Consider the following 13082-nt stretch of genomic DNA (forward strand, 5'->3'; position numbering starts at 1 on the left):
GAGCTGAGCAGTGCTCTGGTAAAAAAAAAAAAAAATTGAAAAAATATTATTTTGTTTGTTTGCTTGTTTGTTGCTCCTCTAGATTGGTTTTGCGCCTGTTCCTTGTTCTAGTCTACCTATAGTTTATCTTGGCTTTGTTCACCCCCTCTTTTCTGGGTTGTTTGTTTTCTTTTTCTTTCTTTCCTTCTTCCTTTCTTCCTTCCTTCCTTTCTTTCTTTCTTTCTTTTTTTTAAAATTTTTATTTAAGAAAGGATAAATTAACAAAACCATAGGGTAGGAGGGGTACAACTCCACACAATTCCCACCACCCAATCTCCATATCCCATCCCCTCCCCTGATAGCTTTCCCATTCTCTAACCCTCTGGGAGCATGGACCCAGGGTCATTGTGGGATCCAGAAGGTAGAAGGTCTGGCTTCTGTAATTGCTTCCCCGCTGCACATGGGCATTGACTGGTCGGTCCATACTCCCAGTCTGCCTCTCTCTTTCCCTAGTAGGGTGGGTCTCTGGGGAAGCTGAGCTCCAGGACACATTGGTGGGGTCTTCAATCCAGGGAAGTCTGGCCGGCATCCTGATGACATCTGGAACCTGGTGACTGAAAAGAGAGTTAACATACGAAGCCAAACAAATTGTTGAGCAATCATGGACCCAAAGCTTGGAATAGTGGAGAGGAAGTGTTAGGGGGATACTCACTGCAAACTCTAGTGTACTTCTGCTTTCAGGTATATATTTTACACTAGTTTATGGATACGTGTGAACATAAGCTCTCTCTCACAGAAACTGGTGTATATCTAGGTTATGGACTTTCTTTCTTTTTTATTCGTTACTGGCTGTCACCGCTCTGGTCAACTTTTTCAGAAAGAGAGAGGGAAAAAGGGAAATACTTCACAACACTGAAGTTTCTGCCAGTGGGGTGGGAGCCAGATAGGAATTCGGGGCATGCACAAGGCAAGACACTGATGGGGGAGTTATCTAGCCACTTCTCCTTTGCTTTTAATTGAATATGTTATCACTCTATCTTATCTCCTCTCTTTGCCTAGTGATTAGGCTTTTTATGTCCTCCCTTTGCATAGTGATATAGCTGTTGGAGCCAGAGGGCGGCACACCTGGTTGAGCACACACATGTTACCATGTGCAACTATGTAGGTGTAAGGACCCTGGTCCCCATGTGCAGGGGCAGAACTTCAGAAGTGGTGAAGCGAGGCTGCAAGTGTCTCTTTCTCTCTTCTTCTCTGTCTCCTCTATTTTCTCAATTTCTCTCTGTCCTATAAAACTAAAAAATATTATATAAATATGTATATATTTATATATAAATATATATTTATATATTTTATAAAAATATATTTATATAAACATATTTATAAATATAAATTTATAATTTATATTATAAATTATAATAATATAATGTGCCACCACACAGCGGTTTAACTGCACATGGCGCTATGCACAAAGACCGGCATAAGGATCCAGGTTCAAGCCCCTGGCTGCTCACTTACAGTTCACTTCACAGGCGGCGAAGCAGGTCAACAATGTTTGTCTTTCTCTCCCCCTCTCTGTCTTCCCCTCCTCTCTCCATTTCTCTATGTCCTATCTAACAACAATGACAGCAATAACAACAACAATGATAAACAAGGACAACAAAAGGGGAAAAACCATGTTAATAAACATAAATACAATGACAGAAATAATATTTAAAAAGCAGACTAACAACAAAAATAAGTAAATAAATATTTTAAAAATCATTTCGTGGTATTGTGTTTTCTATTTCATCCACTTAGCAGTCATTTTTTTCTTTTTTTTTAAATAATTTATTTCTTTATTGGGGAATTAATGTTTTACATTCAACAGTAAATACAATAGTTTGTACATACATAACATTCCCCAGATTCCCATTTAACAATACAACCCCCACTATGTCATTCATCATCTTTCATGGACCTGTATTCTCCCCACCCACCCACCCACCCACCCCAGAGTCTTTTACTTTGGTGTAATACTCCAATTCCATTTCAGGTTCTACTTGTGTTTTCTTTTCTACTACTACTAGCGTTTGCCCTTCTTCCGTAGCCAGTCAACAGCATCAGGTTGAGCCTGATGTAAAGTTTTGAAACCTCCTTTGAATCTGGAGAGGTGGCAGTCGTTGACTATGTGGGTCATAGTCTGTCTGGAGCCGCAGGGGAAGTTCGGGTCGTCTCTGGCTCCCCTGCGATGGAACATAGCGGCGCACTGGCCATGGCCTGTTCTTGTTTTTCAACTTCGGCCTGAGAGTGAGATCATCCCATATTCATCCTTCAGTTTCTGACTTATTTCACTCAACATGATTTTTTCAAGGTCCATCCAAGATCGGCTGAAAACGGTGAAGTCACCATTTTTTACAGCTGAGTAGTATTCCATTGTGTATATATACCACAACTTGCTCAGCCACCCATCTGTTGTTGGACACCTGGGTTGCTTCCAGGTTTTGGCTATTACAAATTGTGCTGCCAAGAACATATGTGTACACAGATCTTTTTGGATGGATGTGTTGGGTTCCTTAGGATATATCCCCAGGAGGGGAATTGCAGGGTCATAGAGTAGGTCCATTTCTAGCCTTCTGAGAGTTCTCCAGACTGTTCTTCACAGAGGTTGGACCAATTTACATTCCCACCAGCAGGGCAGGAGGCTTCCTTTGACCCCACACCCTCTCCAGCATTTGCTGCTGTTACCTTTTCTGATGTATGACATTCTCACAGGAGTGAAGTGGTATCTCATTGTGGTCTTCATTTGCATTTCTCTGACAATCAGGGACTTGGAGCATTTTTTCATGTGTTTCTCGGCCTTTTGGATCTCTTCTGTGGTGAATATTCTGTCCAAGTCCTCCCCCCATTTTTGGATGCGGTTATCTGTTGTCTTGTTGTTGAGTCTGGCGAGCTCTTTATATATGTTGGTTATTAAACTCTTATCTGATGTATGGCATGTAAAGATCTTCTCCCATTCTGTGAGGGGTCTCTTGTTTGAGTAGTGGTCTCTTTTGCTCTGAAGAAACTTTTTAATTTGATGTAGTCCCATAGGTTTATACTTGCCTTAGTCTTCCTTGTAATTGGATTCGTTTCATTGAAAATGTCTTTAAAATTTATGTGGAAAAAAGTTCTGCCAATATTTTCCTCTAAGTATCTGATAGTTTGTGGTCTAACATCCAAGTCCTTGATCCACTTGGAATTTACTTTTGTATTTGGTGAAATACATTGATTCAGTTTCATTCTTCTGCATGTTTCAACCCATTGTTTCCAACACCAGTTGTTGAAGAGACTCTGCTTTCCCCATGTAATAGTCTGGGCCCCTTTGTCAAAGATTAGATGTCCATACGTGTGGGACCTCATTTCTGGGCTCTCAGTTCTATTCCACTGGTCAGTGTCTCTGTTCAGGTTCCAGTACCAAGCAGTTTTGATGACAATGGCCCTATAATACAGTTTGAGATCTGGGAGTGTGATGCCTCCGGTTCTGTTCTTTTTTCTCAAGATTGTTTTGGCAAGGTCTTTTCTGGTTCCAGATAACCATTTGTAGCATTTTTTCTATTCTCCTAAAAAATGTGCTTGGGATCTTGATGGGGATAGCATTAAATTTGTAGATGGTTCTGGGTAATATATTCATTTTGATGATGTTAACTCTTCCAACCCATGAACGTGGAATATCTTTCCACTTCTTTGTGTCTTTTTCAATTTCTTTGAGTAGTGACTCATAATTTTCAGTATACAAGTCTTTCACTTCTTTGGTTAGGTTTACTCCTAGATATTTTACTGTTTTTGTTGCTATAGAAAAAGGAACTGATTTCTGGATTTCAATTTCTTCTACCTTAGTGTTTGCATAGAGGAATGCCACTGACTTTTGAATGTTAATTTTATAGCCTGACACCTTACTGTATTGCCTGATGATTTCCAAAAGCTTCTTGCTGGATTCCTTAGGTTTTTCCATGTATACTATCATGTCATCTGCAAATAAGGAGAGTTTGACTTCTTCTCTTCCAATCTGTATGCCTTTAATTCCTTGCTCCTGCCTGATTGCTATGGCAAGAACTTCCAACACTATGTTGAATAGTAATGGTGATAGTGGGCAGCCCTGTCTAGTACCTGATCTGAGGGGAAATGCTTCCAGTTTTTCACCATTGAGTATGATGTTGGCTGTAGGTTTGCTATATATAGACTCCACTATCTTCAGGAATTTTCCAACTATTCCCATTTTTTGTAGTGTTTTGATCATAAAGGGATGTTGTATTTTGTCAAAGGCTTTCTCTGCATCTATTGATATGACCATGTGGTTTTTGGTCTTGCTTTTGTTGATGTGGTGGATCACATTGATTGATTTACGTATATTAAACCAACCTTGCATGCCTGGGATAAACCCCACTTGGTCATGATGAACAATCTTTTTGATATACTGCTGTATCCGGTTGGCTAGAATTTTGTTCAATATTTTCGCATCTATGTTCATCAGAGATATTGGTCTGTAGTTTTCTTTTTTGGTTGTGTCCCTGTCTGCTTTTGGTATCAGGGTGATGTTGGCTTCATAGAAGCTGGCAGGGAGTATTCCAGTGTCTTCAATCTTCTGGAAGACTTTTAAAAATAGAGGTATTAGTTCTTCTTTGAAAGTTTTGTAGAATTCATTTGTAAAACCATCTGGCCCAGGACTTTTATTTTTGGGAAGATTTTTGATAACTGTTTCAATTTCATTAGCTGTGATAGGCCTGTTCATGTTATTCACTTCCTCTTTACTTAGTTTTGGAAGTTGGTAGGTATCTAGGAAATCATTCATTTCTTCCAGGTTCTCTAGCTTGGTGGCATATAGTTGTTCATAGAAGCCTCGCATGATATGTTGAATTTCTGCAGTGTCTGTTGTGATATCTCCTCTTTCATTTACTATCTGATTTATTTGGTTCTTCTCCCTTTTTTGTTTTGTGAGTCTGGCTAAAGGTTTGTCGATTTTGTTTACTCTTTCGAAGAACCAACATTTACTTTCATTGATCTTTTGTATGGTTTTCCTATTCTCAATGTTATTTATTTCTGCCCTAACTTTAGTGATTTCTGTCCTTCTGGTTGCTTTAGGATTCCTTTGTTGTTCTTCTTCTAGGTCTTTAAGATGTGCAATCAGGCTGTTTATTTGTGCCTTTTCTTGTTTCTTAATGTGTGCTTGTATAGCTATGAACTTCCCTCTTAGGACTGCTTTAGCTGTGTCCCAAATATTTTGATAGCTTGTGTCTTCATTTTCATTGAAGTCTCGAAACATTTTGATTTCTTCCTTGATTTCCTCTTTGACCCAGAAGTTGTTAAGAAGTGTACTGTTGAGCTTCCACATTTTGGGACTGTTACTAATCTTTTGTTGATTGATAAGTGTTAGTTCAATTCCACTGTGGTCTGAGAAGATGCTTGGGATGATTTCAATGCTCTTGAATTGGCTGATGCTGTCTTTGTGGCCTAACATATGGTCTATCCTTGAGAATGACCCATGTGGATTTGAGTAAAATGTGTATTCCAGTTTCTTTGGATGAATGACTCTGAAAATGTCCAATAGTTCTAGTTTATCTATCTCTTCATTTAGCTCCCTTATGTCTTTACTGATTTTCTTCCTGGATGATCTGTCAAGTTGAGATAGTGGGGTGTTGAAGTCCCCTACTATGATTGTGTTCCTGTTAATATATTGCTGTAGCTCTTTCAGTAGAAGTTGGATGTATTTAGATGGCTTCTCATTGGGTGCATAGATATTAATAATTGTTAAGTCCTCTTGATTGACTGATCCTCTGAGCATTAAGTAGTGTCCATTCCTATCTTTTTTAATCTTATCTATTTTAAAGTCTATCATGTCAGATATGAGAATAGCTGATCCTGCCCTTTTTTGTGGGCCATTGGCTTCTATGATAGTTTTCCATCCTTTCACTTTAAGTCTGTGTTTGTCTTGTTGAGTTAAGTGAGTTTCCTGTAGACAACATATTGTTGGGTTGTGTTTTCTGATCCATCTTCCTACTCTGTGTCTTTTAATAGGTGAATTCAGGCCATTGACATTTATTGATATCAAAGATTGAAGATATTTTAACGCCATTCTTGTAGAGTTTTAGAGTGTTTTGATATATGTCCTATTTGTGGTGGTCTGGTTGTTTATAGGAGACCTTTCAGAACTTCTTTCAGGGCAGGCTTGGTGATGGTTGCTTCCTTCAACTGTTGCTTGTCTGAGAAGATTTTGATGCTTCCATCTAGTCTGAATGACAGTCTAGCAGGATATAGTATTCTTGGCTGAAAGCCTTTCTCATTGAGCACTCGATAGATATCTTGCCATTCTCTTCTGGCCTGCAGTGTTTGTATGGAGAAGTCTGCTGCTAATCTTATGGGTTTTCCTTTGTAGGTGACTCTTTGTCTTTCTCTTGCAGCCTTGAGGATCCTTTCTTTATCCTTATTCCTTTCCATTCTAAGTATGACATGTCTTGGTGTCTTTAGGTCTGGGTTAATTCTGTTTGGGACCCTCTGGGTTTCTTGAATCATTATATCTTTGGTGTTGTCTAGACTAGAGAAATTTTCAGCTATTATGGCCTGGAGAATGCTTTCTTCCTCTGGTAAGCCAATAATGCGTATATTGTTTCTTTGTTATGAGTTCCCTTTATCAGTACTTTTCAAATTATTGATCACTATTGATCACTATTGCCTGGATTGACTTGTTTCTAAGTAATTTAATTAAAGGGTTTACCGTGGTGGAAGTTAAAAGTTTTTTCAACTTTTTTTTTCAAGTTTTTTTTTTTGGAGCTCAGTGGTGTAAAAGCCTCTTTTTTTTTTCTTCTTCCCTGTAGGCTATGGGAGCCTGAGGGCTTTTAAACTATCAATAGGCTTCTTAGCTTAATCACTGCCTCCTGACCAAGGGATAAAGCAGGGTGTGGCAGAGATAATCCAGTGGTTATGCAAAGAGACTTTCACAGCCCCTCAGCTATGCCACCGAGGTATAGGTCTTCTCCTGAGTTTCCCGGTTAGATCTCTGTCCCCTGGTGTCCCTCCCTGTTGCTGCTCCAGATTCTGAGGGTAGTAGCAATGGAGACTCAGAGTTGCACTTGGTGAGTCTCTGGGGAGTCCTTTCCTCCCTTCAGCTGTCCCCTTGTTGGTGGAGCAGACTGGAGGTGGTGTCTCCACTGATAAACTGTTGAACTGTTAGCAGTCACTTAATCTCTCCTTAGGCCCCTCTCTCCTCTCTGTCACCAGCCACGCGTGTTTGTACTCACGGGGTTCCTGTGGTCATTCTAGTCCTGTCTTGTTTCGGTCCGGGTGGTCTCCTTTGGTATTCCTAGTTAATCCGGGAGAGGAAAGGAGAGGAGAGAAAGCGATCTGCTGTTCGTAGCTCCGCCTCCGGAAGTCCTAATCAGCAGTCATTTTTTCTAGTTTATTTTCTTCACATACTGGAGATTCGTGCTATTTTCTTGCCTGAATGTTATGTATTCAACTTTTATGTTACTCTCATTAGTATGAGATGGATTTTCTGAGACAAACTATTACAAGTGACCTGGGAAGGGATAGAGGCGATGGGGGACAGCTTACCCAGTACAGCACTTCTTCTCTGTTCTTCTCTTTTCTCCTCCTCTGTCTCCTTCTTCTTTTTGTTATTATATAGGACTGAGAGAGGATGGGGAAGAGAGGGAGGGAGAGACACCTGCAGACCTGCTTCACAACTCATGAAGCCGGTCCCTACAGGTGGGAGTGGGGGTTGGAACCTGGGTCCTTACACTCGGTAACAGGTGAGCTTAATTGCGCATGCGCCAGTGCCCAGTCCTGAACATTACCTTTGGGGTGTATTAAAGGTCTGGGTTTGAGCTCTGGCACTAGAAGGGATCACCATGGAAGGCCCAAGGGGAACTCCATGAATGCTGGAGTAGTGCAGTGGTAGCTGTACTATAGATTCCCTCTCTCTCTTTCTTCCTCTCTTACTAAATAAATATGAACGACTTGAATCCAAGAGACAGTTCAGTGGTATTCTTTCTAAGAATCCTGGAGTTGGTTGTCTCTCTCTCTCTCCTCTCTCCCTTTTTCCTTTCTTTTCTTCTTTTCACGGGAATACTTTTCAACTCTGGCTTATGGCAATGCCTGAGACTGAATCTTGGAGCCTCAGATACGAAAGTCTTTTTTAAAAAAACTTTTTTTAATTTTTTAAATTTATTTCCTTTTGTTGCCCTTGTTTTATTGTTGTAGTTATTATTGTTATTGTTATTGATGTCGTCATTGTTGGATAGGACAGAGAGAAATGGAGAGAGATGGGGAAGTCAGCGAGGGGGAGAGACAGACACCTGCAGACCTGCTTCACCACCTGTGAAGCGACTCCCCTGCATGCGGGGAGCCGGGGGCTCAAACCGGGATCCTTGTGCCACTTGCATTTAACCCACTGTGCTACCACCCGAAAATCTTTTACATAATGATTGACTCCTGATAATCTTTTACATAATGATTGAACTACCACCCACCCCCAGGCTCTGCATTTTAAAAAAATGGGGCGGGGGTGTTGGGAGTCCAGCAGCACAGCGGGTTAAGTGCAGGTGGAGCAAAACGCAAGGACCGGCATAAGGATCCCAGTTTGAGCCCCCGGCTCCCCACCTGCAGGGGCGTCACTTCACAAGCAGTGAAGTAGGTCTGCAGGTGTCTGTCTCTCCCCCTCTCTGTCTTCCCCATTTCTCTTTATCCTATCCAACAACAAAGACATCAATCATAACTACAACAATAAAACAACAAGGGCAACAAAAGGGGATAAAAAATAAATATTTTAAAAATGGAAGGAATATATAAAGTCAAGGAGTTTTGGGGGGTAGGCAGTGGAGCACTTGGCTGAGCGTACATATTACAATGTGCCAGGACCCAGGTTCAAGCCCCCAGTCCATACCTGCAGGGGGAAAGCTTTGCAAGTGGTGAAGCAGGGCTGCAAGTGTCTCTCTTCTTGCTCTCTCCTTCTCTGTCTCCTTCGTCCCTCTTGATTTCTGCCTCTATCCAATAAAATAAATAAATAAAATATTAAAAAAAAATAAAGTCAAGGAGTTTGGTCCTTTGTGTTTTTTTTATCCTGCCTCCAGGGTTATTGTTGGGGCTCAGTGCCTGCACTATGAATCCCCTGCTCCTGAGAACACTTGTTTTCTTTTTTTCTTTTTGGCTAGGACAGAGAGAAACTGAGAGGGGAGGGGAAGAGGGAAGATAGGGAGAGAGACAGACAGACACCTGCAGACCTGCTTCACCGCTTGTGAAGCCAACCCCCCACACACATTGGGGGGGGGGGGGCTGAAACCCAGATGCTTGCATGGGTAGACTTGGAGTAGAAGTCTTAAAGTTTATATTTGTTACCAATAACCTCGTCTCTCTGCAAGACAAGTGTGGGATGGTTTTACTCATATGTGCAATATAGAGAATAGAAACGTGGGTGGGAGTAGGTAGTATAATGGTTATGCAAATAGACTCTCATGCTTGAGGCTCCCAAGTCTCAGGTTCAATCCCCTGCACCACCATAAATAAGAGCTGAGCAGTGCTCTGTTAAGAAGAAGAAGAAGAAGGAGGAGGAGGAGGAGGAGGAGGAGGAGGAGGAGGGGGAGGAGGAGGAGGAGGAGGAGGAGGAGGAGGAGGAGAAGAAGAAGAAGAAGAAGAATAAGAAGAAGAAGAAGAAGAAGAAGAAGAGGAAGCATTTGAACTTGAAAATATCCAAAAGTGGTCAAATGGTGACTAAGACTTTCTGAAAACTATGTTTATTTCTTTGGGGATTTGGGTGGGGGGAGGTCATACAGAACTATAATTTACATCCCTATAATTTTTAAAAATATATTATCTTTATTTAGTGACAGCCAGAAATTGAAAGGGAAGGGCATAATTAAGAGAAAGAGAGAAAGGCCCAGGAGGTGGTACAGTGGATAAAGCATTAGACTCCTCAGCATTAGACTCCTCAGCATGAGGTCCTGAGTTCAATCCCCAGTAGCACATGTAACAGAGTGATGTCTGGTTCTTTCTCTCTCCTATCTTTCTCATAAATAAATTTAAAAAATTTTAAATGCGGGAAAACTATTAAAAAGAGAGAAAGGGAGGGAGGGAGGGAGGGAGGGATAGAGGTAAGGGTAGATAACATAATAGTTATGCAAAGAGACTCTCATACCTGAGGCTTCCAAGTCCCAGGTTCAATCCCTGCACCACCATGAGCCAGAGCTGAACAGTGCTCTGGTAAGAAAAAAAAAAAAAAAAAGTGGAGAGAGAAGGGCCAGGTGGGGTGGTGGTGCACATATTGTAATGCACAAGGACCCAGGTTCAAACCCCCAGTCCCCACGTGTGAGGGGAAGCTTTGTGAGTGGTAAAACAGTGTTATAGGTGTCTCTCTGTCTCTCTCCTTCTCTGTCACCCCTTCCCTTCTCAATTTCTGGCTGTCTCTATCCAGTAAGTAAAGATAATTTTTAAAAAAGAGAGACAGAAAGACACCTGTAACACTGCTTCACTACTCAAAAAACTTTCTCCCTGCAGGTGGGATTTGCGGGGGGCAGGGGGTTAGCCTCGAACCCGGGTCCTTACACATTGTAACTTGTGTGCTCAACCAGGTATGCCACCACCCAGCCCCTCACTGTAATTTTATAATCTCATAAACATCACTAAATCACTAATAAAAATAACTTTTATAGGGTGGAGGAGACAGCATAGTGGTTATGTAAACAGACTCTCATGTTTGAGGTCCCCAGGTCTCAGGTTCAATCCTCAGCACTCCCATAAACCAGAACTGAACAGTGTTCTAGCAAAGAATATAAATATATATATGTATATATATATATATATATATATATATGTATATATATATATATATATATATATAATGAAGGGGGAGATAGAAAGGGAGAGAGAGATCTGCAGCACTGTTTCACTGCTCATGAAGCTTCCCCCCCACTTCAGATGGGGACTGAGGTCTTGAACACAGGTTCTTGCATACTGTGACATGTTAATATGCACTGTAACATGTATATATATATATATATACATATATATATATACATATATATATGTATATATATATATATATGTTTGGCAATGTCTTTTGACCAAAATTATGCCATAGAAACCTAACATTTTAAAATTATGCTTTGACTTTTGTTTGTTTTTAAATGACTTAACATTGGCTTACAGAATTGTGAGATTTCAGGGCACAGTTTCCACAGCTGGGGATTGACAATTGGGGGCCTCAGGCAGGAAAGTCTTGTTGCATAACTTATGCTATCTTCCCTGCCCCCAAACACATTCTTCACTTGGACAAAAAAAAAGAAAGAAAGAATTGAATTTTCAGGTGAGTTTTTAAAAGAACCAAGCTGAGGATGCCAGGTGGTGGTGCACCTGGCTGAGCACACACGTCACAATGTGCCCAGGACCTGGGTTCAGGTGCCTGACCCCCACCTGCAGGGAGGAAGCTTCTGAAGCTGTGAAGCAGTGCTGCAGGTGTCTGTCAGTCTGTTTATTTATTTCCTCCTCCTCCTCTCAATTTGTCTCTATAAGAACAAAGTCAAATTGAAAAAAAAAAATCAAGCTGATGACTCAAGCCCAAGAGAGTCTCAAACCTAGGAACAGCCCTCACAGTGTTCTGAGAGAACTGGTGTGAAGATCAGATTTTAGGGCAGAGGATTTATGCCATTAGCCACTGTTCTTTGTAAGTGGCTGATGCAGATTACGACCCACATCATTGTGCCCCTGAGCCTTCAGTGTTAGAAGGCTTGGGGTGCAGCCTCTTCACAGAATCCTGTTAAGAGTCAGACCCAGAATTTGGGTCCCTAATGCACAGTTCCCTGGGAAAGGTACGCACTCCCCAGAGAACTTTAGATTTGTAAATTGAGGCAGAAAGACTTCATTTGTGACTAGCAGGAGGTAAGGTAGTTGAGAGAGGAGAGCTGCTCTCCTAACAAAGCCCAGAATCCTGTGTATAGCAGGCTGGGTGCCTTTTAGCCAGGAAAGAAAGGAACAGGAGGAAGATTCATTCATGGGGCAAGAACGGTTCAGCTGTTGGCCAGGGAGGTGTCCATGTGTCTGAAATTATGCACTATCTTGATAGGTAGTCTTGGGAGTTACTTCACAGATCCCCAACCTTGCGTGTTGCGCCATGGAGAAGAGAGAGAGGAGATCCAGAGCAAAGAGGGAACACAAATCTTTATTTGCGCTGGCACCTCAGAGTTGGGTGAGAGAGAAGCAGGTTGGGCCACATGGAGGTAGCAAAAATGGCTGCCTCATGCAGTAACCTTCCCTGCGTCTAAACACCAAAGTGAAGGAGCCGGCAAGAGAGAGAGGTGCTGAAGAAGGGCTTTTATGGGAGTAGCTCTCGGGAGAATGGGAAGAGGAAGGAGTAACCATAGCACTCCAGGGTAGGATAATAACTCTCGTGAGAATGGGAAGGGAGAGGAGTAACCAGAGCACCGCAACTACTGAGAAATAGACAATGCCCTGAGGGCACAACATGGCAGAACAGGCGCTCCAAGAATGTCCCAACTCTCAGGGAACTAGCAATAGCCTGAGGGGACAACATGGCAGATGTGACTGCATCTGCACAATTTCCCAGCACTTGCCAGGTCACAACATGCAATTTCTGTGGCATTGGTTGTCTGAGTCTGGACAGCTACAAACATTTCCAAAAGCAACTCAAGACTACAGACAATTTGTTGATTGATTTGATATTCTGAGTCCATTCTGTCTCTCAGACTTTGTGAGGCCTCTTGTAGAGAGAGCCCACTGACCCTTATCTTGGGCACCCAGAGGTTTGAAACAAGTCCAGGAAACAAAGAAGGATGGGGAGTTTTTTTTTTTTTTAATACTTTGTTTATTTATTTATGAGAAACAAGAGCAGAGAGAAAGAGCCAGACATCACTCTGGTACAGGGGCTGCTGGGGGTTGAACTCAGGACCTCATGTTTGAAAGTGCGATGCTTTATCCACTGGGCCACTTCCCGGACCACGAAGTATGGAGAGTTTTTTGGTTTTTTTTATAAATCTTTTTAAAAAAATATTTATTTTTTTCTTTTGTTGTCCTTGTTTTATTGTTGTAGTTTTTATTGTTGTCGTCATTGTTGGATAGGACAGAGAGAAATGGAGAGAGGAAGG

Source organism: Erinaceus europaeus, chromosome 3 (assembly GCF_950295315.1).
Source record: "Erinaceus europaeus chromosome 3, mEriEur2.1, whole genome shotgun sequence".
NCBI lineage: Eukaryota > Metazoa > Chordata > Mammalia > Eulipotyphla > Erinaceidae > Erinaceus > Erinaceus europaeus.